This window comes from Topomyia yanbarensis, chromosome 3 (assembly GCF_030247195.1).
Source record: "Topomyia yanbarensis strain Yona2022 chromosome 3, ASM3024719v1, whole genome shotgun sequence".
In the NCBI taxonomy this organism is placed as follows: Eukaryota; Metazoa; Arthropoda; class Insecta; order Diptera; family Culicidae; genus Topomyia; species Topomyia yanbarensis.
The window spans coordinates 292,889,745-292,900,116 of NC_080672.1; positions in this window are offsets into that span (position 1 = coordinate 292,889,745).

A 10,372-nucleotide genomic window follows, 5' to 3' on the forward strand; every position below is an offset into this window, starting at 1 on the left:
GATGCATTTATAGTAGGGCATCGCAAAAAATTTTTTTTTTTGATTCTCAAAGCCCCCCCCCCCCCTCTCATATTGTGACAAATGTCAAAGTAAGCTCAGATGCCGATTTTCACATCATTTAAACAATTCTACACTCCTCCCCACTTCGCTTGAAATTTTTGAAATTGGTTACTATGGGAAAATATAGAGGAAAAATATATTAAATGCTATAACTTTTGAAGTAACAATCAGAAAATTACAATTTATACCTCTCTTTAAAGGAAGTAATGTTAGTATTGGAATGAAGATATTTGTGTTTCTAGAAAATACGGGAAAGTTGAGTACTGGGTCATTTTGGCCCCAAAATCCCCTATTTTAATAATTTTTCTGCTCTGTGATGCAAATCATACATATTTTGCAGTTTTTCTAATGTGAAAATATCTCAGAATTGGAACGGAACCTTTTTGATCTTTGTCCGAATACGAGAAGTTGGGGTTATAGGGCCTTTTGTCATTCATATGAAATTTTATCATTTTCTCGGGCATATATCTCAATTAATCTTCACTCAATTGTAATAAATTGTTGAACGTGGAAAATCCTTAGGAACAAAATAAAAATAGATTCGTTATCGGTAATTCAGAAACATCAAAGTATCTGACATATAGCCTCGATTTCACATTTTTATCATAAAATCGCACGTATTAACTCCATGTAATAACAAAACTCTTATGTAATTTACTACTTTTAGTATAAAATATGTTTGGGGATTACAAGAGAAAAGTTTCCATCCTGGAAAGATAGGGGAAGTTGAGGTATTAGAACATTTAATGAACAAAATGTGATTTGTAGAGTTAATGTCAAAAAATTTGATGTTTCTGAATTTTACCGCTAGCGAATCTTTTTTTGTTGTATTCCTAAGAATTTTCCACGCTCGACAAGTTACATTTTATGAAAATTGATTGAAGAGTAATAGAGATATCTGCACGAGAAAATGATAAAATTTAATATGAATGACAAAAGGCCCTATAGTCCTAGCTTCTTGTATTCGGACAAAGGTCAAAAAGGTTCCGTTTGATTTCTGAGATTTTTTCACATTAGAAAAACTGCAAAATATGTATGATTTGCATCACGGAGCAGAAAAATTATTAAAAATAGGGGATTTTGGGAACAAAATGACCAAGTACCCCACTTTCCCGTATTTTTATAAGAACAGAAATATCTCCATTCAAATACTAAGGTTATTTCCAGGCATTGCATTTATCGCTCATATGAGTAAATGCGACCGGATAATTTGCTACTGCGACAGTAAAAACTCACATTTTCACACGAAAAGTTATTGGCACTCACACAACTTCTCCGGATAAATACAACGTGTTATTTCTCCGGATAAATAAAACAGCCGGAGAATGAGTGAATGAGTTTATCACGGTATCCTTTTTGCGCTCGCTGCTTTGCTGTTGTTCCAAAACACGAAAAAACAAGTCTATCATACTTCTTTGCCGCTTTTCTTTGTAATTAAGTATATTTTTTTGAAGTTTTTATTGATTTCCACGAAATTAAATTTTTATCACCTTCTCCGGTGAGAAGGAAAAAGTCAAATAAATTTTATCCGCAAAATCATTTTCACGCTATTTGTGGAGACGGAGAATTTTGCGCCTCATCTTATCTCGGAAAAGTTGGACATCGGATAAGCTTCTTCTCACGTGAGTGAGAGAGAACTACAATGCCTGGTTATTTCCTTTAAAGAGAGGAATAAATTGTAATTTTCTGATTGCTACTTCAATAGTTATAGCATTCAATATATTTTTCCTCCATATTTTCCCATAGTACCAATTTCAAAAATTTCAGGCGATGTGGGCGGGAGTCTAGAATTGTCCAAATGATGTGAAATTTGGCATCTGAGCTTACTTTGACATTTGTCACAATATAAGAGGGCACAGTGTTTTAAAACGTCGTTTTCGTGCTCAAAATTAATAGCGTCTAAACCGTTGACTTTAGAGATATAGTTTGTTCGGAGAAGTTGTTGTTCTTATGATTGCGCATCTACAGGAGTATACTGTTCAGTGATTAATTCTCCTATAAGTGATATACGAAATTTATTTTCCGAACTAATTGAGATAGAGATTTTATGTCTTCGACAAAGTTGTAGAAAATGTTACTACAAAAGAAAACGTTGAAGACACTATATATTTAGCTTCAATAGTTTACGAGTAATGGAACATATTATATGGAAGACCCCTTGAAATTAGTTTTTTCATGATAACTTTTTTAGACATTCTCGTATCTGCTTGGAATCTTCTTGTTAGCGGTATCGAAACACATATTTTTGCTGAACATAGTTACTTCCTATCTGTTGAATTTAAAAAGATATTCCAAATTTTAAGATATTTTTGGGTTAACTTCCACCATAAATAATTAGTTAAGGAGCAAAAAGGAGCAAACAACATCATAACATACTGAAAGTACTAGCTTTTTACTTTCATAAAATGGCCCGATTGTTAGTCGACGCGATTCTCCCCGAGTGTTATGTTTGAAACAATATCCCATCGCAGTGGTTTAAAATGAAATATTCAAGCGCACTGCAATAATCAGCTTCATCTTTTCATGGTAAATTGCATGAAACATATTCATCGATGTCCAAAAAAAGAAAAAGAGAACTTTGACCACAATCAAGATCAAAGTACGAAACGTAGCATATAGTGCGATCGAGAAGTGTGTCACGTGAAATTTAAGCAATCAGTGGATACTGGTAAGTTTGGAAAAATTATGAAAATCCCACCGGGAGGTTTATTAATGTCTTTCGTGACAATTATAATGGAGCTTGATTAACGTCACCTTTTTCACAATGTGGATTCTGTCGTGACTGACGCTCGGGGATGGCTAAAAAAGTATAAAACGATTTTTAGAAGACGCCAAAGCTCTTCTAGCGGAAGAAGAAACTTTGAAGATGACGTAGAAAACGATTATTAAAAATAAATTTATTTATCTTATTTATAATGCAAATATCGACATTATTAAACACATCCAAAACTGCAATTTGTTTTTGAAAGGCAAACCATATGCATTGCATGTTATAGGCGACCATGTTCTATGCAATTTACCATAAAAAGCTGTTTGTCGCAGTGCACTTGAATATTTCATTTTATACCACTGCGATGGCATATTGTATTGAACATAACACTCGGGGAGAATCGCGTCGACTAACAATCGGGCCATTATATGAAAGCAAAAAGCTAGTACTTTCAGTATGTTATGATGTTGTTTTGCTCCTTTTTGCTCCTTAACGAATTATTTAAGGTGGAAGTTACCCCAAAAATATCATAAAATTTGGAATATCTTTTTAAATTCAACAGATAGGAAGTAACTACGTTCAGCAAAAATATGTGTTTCGATACCGCAAACAACTTTGCGGAAGATTCCAAGAAGATACGAGAATGTCTAAAAAAGTTATCATAAAAAAACTAATTTTAAGGGGTCTTCCATATAATATGTTCCATAACTCGTAAACTATTGAAGCTAGATATATAGTGTCTACAGCAGTTTCTTTTGTAGTAACATTTTATACAACTTTGTCGAAGACACAAAGTCTCTATCTCAATTAGTTCGGAAAATAAATTTCGTATATCACTTATAGGTGAATTAATCACTAAACGGTATACTCCTGTGGATGCGCAATCATAAGAACAACAACTTCTCCGAACAAACTATACCTCTAAAGTTAACGGTTTAGACGCTATTAATTTTGAGCACGAAAACGACGTTTTAAAACACTGTGGAGGGGAGGGCGGGGGGATTTGAGAATTCAAAAAAAAAATTGCAATGCCCTAATTTACAGTGCCAACATCTCCTTTGGAGAGTTTTTGGCATTTGTCAGTTGGTCCAACTAGCGAATCAAATTCGTTAGTTGGACAAGGCTGAGGCCCAACAAGCGAATCACGACTGTACCGTTATCAGGGGGGACTTGATACGGCTCTGCAATCAAAGCGCAGTCACACATAGTCCTTGCACACAATCACCATCTCTGGGCTTGAGACTTTTGCTTCTACTTTTTTACTCATAAATTTGGTAATAATTTGCTACAAGGTCGAGTTGTTATTCGTGGGATCCTCCTTCAACTCGAAGAGCATCTCACCTTTTTGGGTACGCCTGATTGTTACCACGTTTTCCTCCAAATCCCTCAGCTCCGGGTTGTCTCTGACCTTCTTAGGAAGTGCTGCATACGTTGTCGCGTCATTGGCTTTGACGAGCACGGCTTCTCCCTTTGGCGCCTTCTGACGAGCCGGAGGTTTTCCTTTCCTATTTTGCTCCTCTTTTCGCTCATCCTTCCGCGTTTGCTGTTTCCCGTGTTGCTCCTTCCGACCTACAACGGTACTCCAGCTTTGGTTACGTCCTTTCCTTCGTCAATGACACTCAATACCTGGTCTTTCGTCTCCTGGCTAGGTTCTTGTCCTCTTTGGAGTCACGGAAACTGGAGTGTTGTCCACTCCAATCAGCATCTCCTTCCCCTGCTTTGGAGGGGCTAGGAAGATAGTAGCTTTAGCCGACGCCAATGCTCGCTCAGCTATATCAGCCCTCCGCGTTGCCGTGTCATACTCCTTCACAGCAGACACTAGCGCCTTTCGAATTCTGAAAATCATCTCCTTAATGTCCTTTTGAACATTGTTTCTCGCGTCCACAAACTTGTGGAGCTCCTCCACCAAGCACTTCACTGCCATTACTTTGGAGTGTAACTCATCCCACTTTGCTCTGGCTGTTGTTGCTGCTGCTTCTCCTCCTCCTTCTCTTTCTGAATGCATTCAGCTGCTGCTGATGCTGGTGGCGGTGACCTCACCAAACCTTCTCTGGCGAACGGATTCGCCGCGCCTGCTCAGTATGTGTAAGTTTCTTGTTTTTGCTCCATTTTATTAGGTACACCATCACAATAATTCTGCATCTAGTACACAGGAAGTAATCAGCAGTGTGGTCAAACTGAAACCTAAACTTGAAAGTATATTGCAATGCAATTCGACAATTAAAAACACAATTATTTAAAGTTTTTAAGCTGATTGTTGATTCCAGAGATATTATTTTCAACTACACATAAAATTCACCTAGTGACACGGTTGAAACTAGAAACTAGTAATTACCAGTTGTAGCATGACAATTTCCTGCTAGCACAATTCTTGGAGCTCTTCTTCTAACAGCGGATGAGGTATGGTTTTTAGTGTTTTGGATTCTCCTCGTCAGTAACTAACACCAACTTCATGCTAATTAGATAAGTCCAAACCAGCACCAAATTGGCGTTAGTTAGACGCTAAAATTCAAGAAGTCACACGTCTTGCGTGAACGTTAAACAACTGGCTTGTACCGAATGATGTCTCGATAGTAAGCACAGAGGTTCTGTTTGCCAACGAGGAATGTTAACCGAAAAAATTATAGATTATATAGCTTTATTTAAAAGTTGTTCAAAAAATAGTGCAGCCCTCTCCCCATTAGGGCCATTTATTTTAATTGGTCGTAGAGTTGTTTTTTTTTTGGCCTCACCCGTTTTTGAACCTCCATAACCTATATTTTTTCCTCAACAGCCAATACAAGACCTTAGCTTGCCAACAAATGCAAACCAAAAAGAGCGAACAAAAATTGCGAAAAAGCTAGATATTGAAATACCTAATAATGACGGAAATACTAATGAGCAACAATGTGATTAACCTTGTTAACATAACATTCCTTATTTTACCAATGGTTTTAGTATCAAAAATGTATAGTTAGAGTTTTAGTCAGAAGCGTTATTTAGAAAGTGATTGGTTTCAGAACTGTTTCAGAAGTACTTTTTGTCAAAATAGCACCTGGTTGATTTTTCTTCGCAAGATACAGAGTTTGAGTAAACATTTAACAAGCATTTGTTGAACCTCACCAAAACAGTATCCAATTGTAGGTTTTCTACGCGCATTTTTTTCTATATTGCATTTATTTACGAACTGAGTCACCCTACTCTGACTGTACGTTACTTCACAGGACGTTATTATATGCGTTAAAAAAAGATAGTCTAAAATAATAATTAAACTAGCCAGTATAGACTGAGTGGAGAGCAATCCTGCGGCAATCGATAAGGGGGAAAAGTTGAAGCTGACTTAAAAATGGAAAATGTTAAAATATTTAGCGGTGAAAGGTTTATGCAAGGTGTTGCCGGGTATTCCCTTGCCAAGAATCATGTGACACAATTATGCGTCATTGCAGACAACAAACAAGTGTTATAAATAACGAAATGAGAAAATTTGTACATTTTCGCTGACCATGTTTAGCACTATAGTCCTAGAATGAATATCACTTCCTTTCCGCAAGACAAATGCGACCTGTGATCTGTTAATAAAAGCCACTACCAACGTGACTACACACTACATACTCTAGAGCATGAGCATAAGCATGATGACCGGACAATTTGTAGTTGTTACACCGTGATTGACCAGAGCAAGCGAAATTGCATAGACAATCAACGAATGGGGTCGGGAGTTTTGCTTATGTTTAATGGAATCAAACAGTAGGTGAACGATTTTATTGTTCCTTACTTCTTTATTCCGCCGAAACACGACATTCCGAAAACAATACAATAGAATGAAAGGCTAGACTTTTAGTGTCTCTAGACATTTGTCGATATACCTACGATAAGGTTTCGTAATACAAGCATAATTTGTCGTGTGTAAACTTTGGTATCATTATTGATGACAATTATGTATTGGTTTCTTTCTCCGCGGACGGTTGATTCTTATGTTATAATTATTCGCGCGCGTTGTTATGCTATCCTCAGTGGTATTTATTTATTTATTTATTTTATTATTATTTTCATCTGACCGACATGGTCTACATGAAATAGAATGTGGAAAAGCCCATTTGAAGTTCGTGTTAAAACGCCCTCCAAATGCGCGTAAAAACCCCATCATCTTTTCGCACATATTATACAATTTTTCAGATTACATTGGGTTGAACTTAATTGTACATCTTACAAATTAAAACAATTATCTACATCACATCTTAAGCACTAAGTAATTGTTTAAGCCTATTTCTAAAAACATAACACGGTACAGAGAAGTCAAAAAACTCGTAGACACTATTAAAAAATCTACACATCGCCCTAATGGGTTCGTTCTGTCCATATTCAGCACTTTGATAGTCAAGTCTTAAAAAATCCCACGATCTTAAACTTCTAGGGGGTACATTTATATTAATCTGCGAGAGTATGCCCCTAACATCAATTTCACCAATTAGAATTTTTCCTACAAAAACGGCTCTGAATATGTTTCGCCTTTTTGCAAGAGGGTCCATGTCAAGCAAACGTAATCGGTCAGTGTAAGGTGGTAGCTCCAACGGGTTGCGCCGTGGCAGAGGTCTAAGAGCATATCGGAGAAACCTAGCTTGGATTGATTCAATTCTATTGATCCAGATAGTCGCATACGGGCACCACATAACAGCCGAAGCTTCCAGGACGGAGCGAACAAGAGAGAAATACAGTGATCTCAGGCAATATGGGTCAGCAAACTCTTTCGCTATTCTAATTATAAACCCGAAGTTCCTGTTAGCTTTTGCAATTATGTGGGAATAATGATCAATAAACGACAATTTGGAATCCAGTTGTACACCAAGGTCCCTGACAACTGACACTCTTTCAAGTGACTTCCCCGAGATAGCATAGCACCACAAAATTGGGTTTTTTTTTCTGCGTGTGAAAGATATTACTGAGCATTTGGATACACTGAGAATCGTACGATTTCGAGCACACCAGTTACAAAATTCATCTAGTAGACGCTGCAGTTCAATGCAGTCCAATTCAGATCGCACAATGAGAAACAGTTTAAGATCATCTGCATAAATAAGTTTGCATCCTGGCGGAAGGACATTGCAAACATCATTGAAAAACAAGGAGAACAGTAATGGTCCGAGATTGCTGCCTTGGGCACACCTGATAAGTTTTTGAATTTATGTGATTCGATATTTCCTAGTTTAATAGATAGGGAACGGCGAACAAGATATGATTTGAGCCACTCAGTAAAACTGTGCGAGGCACCAAGACGCTCTATTTTTGCCAGTAGGAGGGAGTGATCGACAAGATCGAACGCTGCTTTAAGATCGGTATAGATGGTATCCACTTGGGCTCCAGTTTCTATTTTTTTATATTTATTTGACACGGCTCATAGCGGTAGCTAAACGGAGCCGTGGATCTTTCATATGTTAACAATATGTGAAAATTAAAAATAAAAACAAATAATATTGATTACCCGTTGGATCTCGTGCGCGCAACTTTTTGACGTAGGACTTACGTCTTTCTTTACTATACTGGGTGTCATTTCAAAATTTTCAAAACGGATGCGTTACGTACACTTTGAACTCTAATAACTTTTCTCCTACTAAAGGAATTACTAATTTTGTTTCATAAATCGAAAGGAAAACGTTCAACGCTTGCTATTGATACCTTGTTTGCTATGTAAAACTTGTTTAAAAAGTTCAAAAACTACTTTTAATGCGAATCAACATTAATGCTAAAACCTATAAATATGGGTGTCACAGTTTTTCTTAAAGCCAGACGTGTGTAAGCCACAGAGCAGAACACACGTACGTGTGCTGCTCAACGAGAAGCTGCATTTTGACCACCAACCAAATCATAGCTACTGCCTTATCGCTGCCAACCAAGAACAGTCGTCGCCCTGCGTGAAATTCATTGCTCTCAGAAGTGGACAGAGTTACTAATTCGCAAGCTGCTCTTCCAGTGCCTGGTCCGTGAGATTGCACAGAATTTCAAAACCTACTCTTCCGGAGCTCAGCCGTAATGGCCCTTTAAGAAGCCAGCGAGGCCTGCCTGGTTAGTTTGTTGGAAAATACCAATCTGTGCGCTATCCATGCCAAGCGAATAATCATCATGCCGAGCGGGAAACGGCGAAATGATATTCACAACAAACGGTCCTTATTAGGACCACAAAATCGTTCTCAGAAGAATTACAATTGAAATTTCCATTTCGTGCTTTGGAAAATAACTTCCCTCTTATCGGGTTAGTTATTTTCTATAATAATATCCGAAAAATGTGCGATAAAACCAATAAACTGACCAATTGGACGGAAGCAATAAAATACCTACAACAATTTGAGTCAGAAAAGTGATATTAACGGAAAAATGCTTCGATCGTTTCTAAGTGTTTGGCAGCTGAAGTTGCCGATTTGTTTTCCAACGTCAATTATTTGCGCTGTGCTGTACGGAACAGATTTTTGCGCGATGTGTTGGGAAATAATTAAAACAATTGTGTAGTAGATTCCGTAGATTTTACCGTAAATTTTGATAGAAATGATTTTGTAAAAGCATTAATTAGCCGTGCTTTGAATGGTGGTTTTTGCAAATCTTTCTAGAACATTAGTGAATGTGGAAACCCTGCTACTAAGCGAATGCCACGCCAAAAAGAATGATGAAAATATTTTCATTTGTCGCACAAAGGGATGGACTACCATCTGCACTAAGAAGTTTATAAAAGAGATCGCATTCCGACATACAATGCTCATTCGATGTGAGCTGCGAAAGGGGAATGTTCGTGTATGTACGCAGCAGAAGCGAATTCGGGCAAGGTTCGAATCGTTAGCAAGGATTCTCGTCTGGTATCACCAAACATAGTTATCTACAAACCGTTCTTTTTAGGATGAAAACATAATGGAGAAAGAATTGAATTAGAAAGTTCCATTTAATAACTTGCATTGAGTTTGCGCCTGTCAAGTCTGCTGTACTTTATCAATGACACATATAAACCAATGTTTATCGAATTAATCTACAATGCAAATCTTTCTAGAACATTAGTGAATGTGGCAACCCTGCTACTAAGCGAATGCCACGCCAAAACGAATGATGAAAATATTTTCATTTGTCGCACAAAGGGATGGACTACCATCTGCACTAAGAAGTTTATAAAAGAGATCGCATTCCGACATACAATGCTCATTCGATGTGAGCTGCGAAAGGGGAATGTTCGTGTATGTACGCAGTAGAAGCGAATTCGGGCAAGGTTCGAATCGTTAGCAAGGATTCTCGTCTGGTATCACCAAACATAGTTATCTACAAACCGTTCTTTTTAGGATGAAAACATAAAGGAGAAAGAATTGAATTAGAAAGTTCCATTTAATAACTTGCATTGAGTTTGCGCCTGTCAAGTCTGCTGTACTTTATCAATGACACATATAAACCAATGTTTATCGAATTAATCTACAATGCAAATCTTTCTAGAACATTAGTGAATGTGGCAACCCTGCTACTAAGCGAATGCCACGCCAAAACGAATGATGAAAATATTTTCATTTGTCGCACAAAGGGATGGACTACCATCTGCACTAAGAAGTTTATAAAAGAGATCGCATTCCGACATACAATGCTCATTCGATGTGAGCT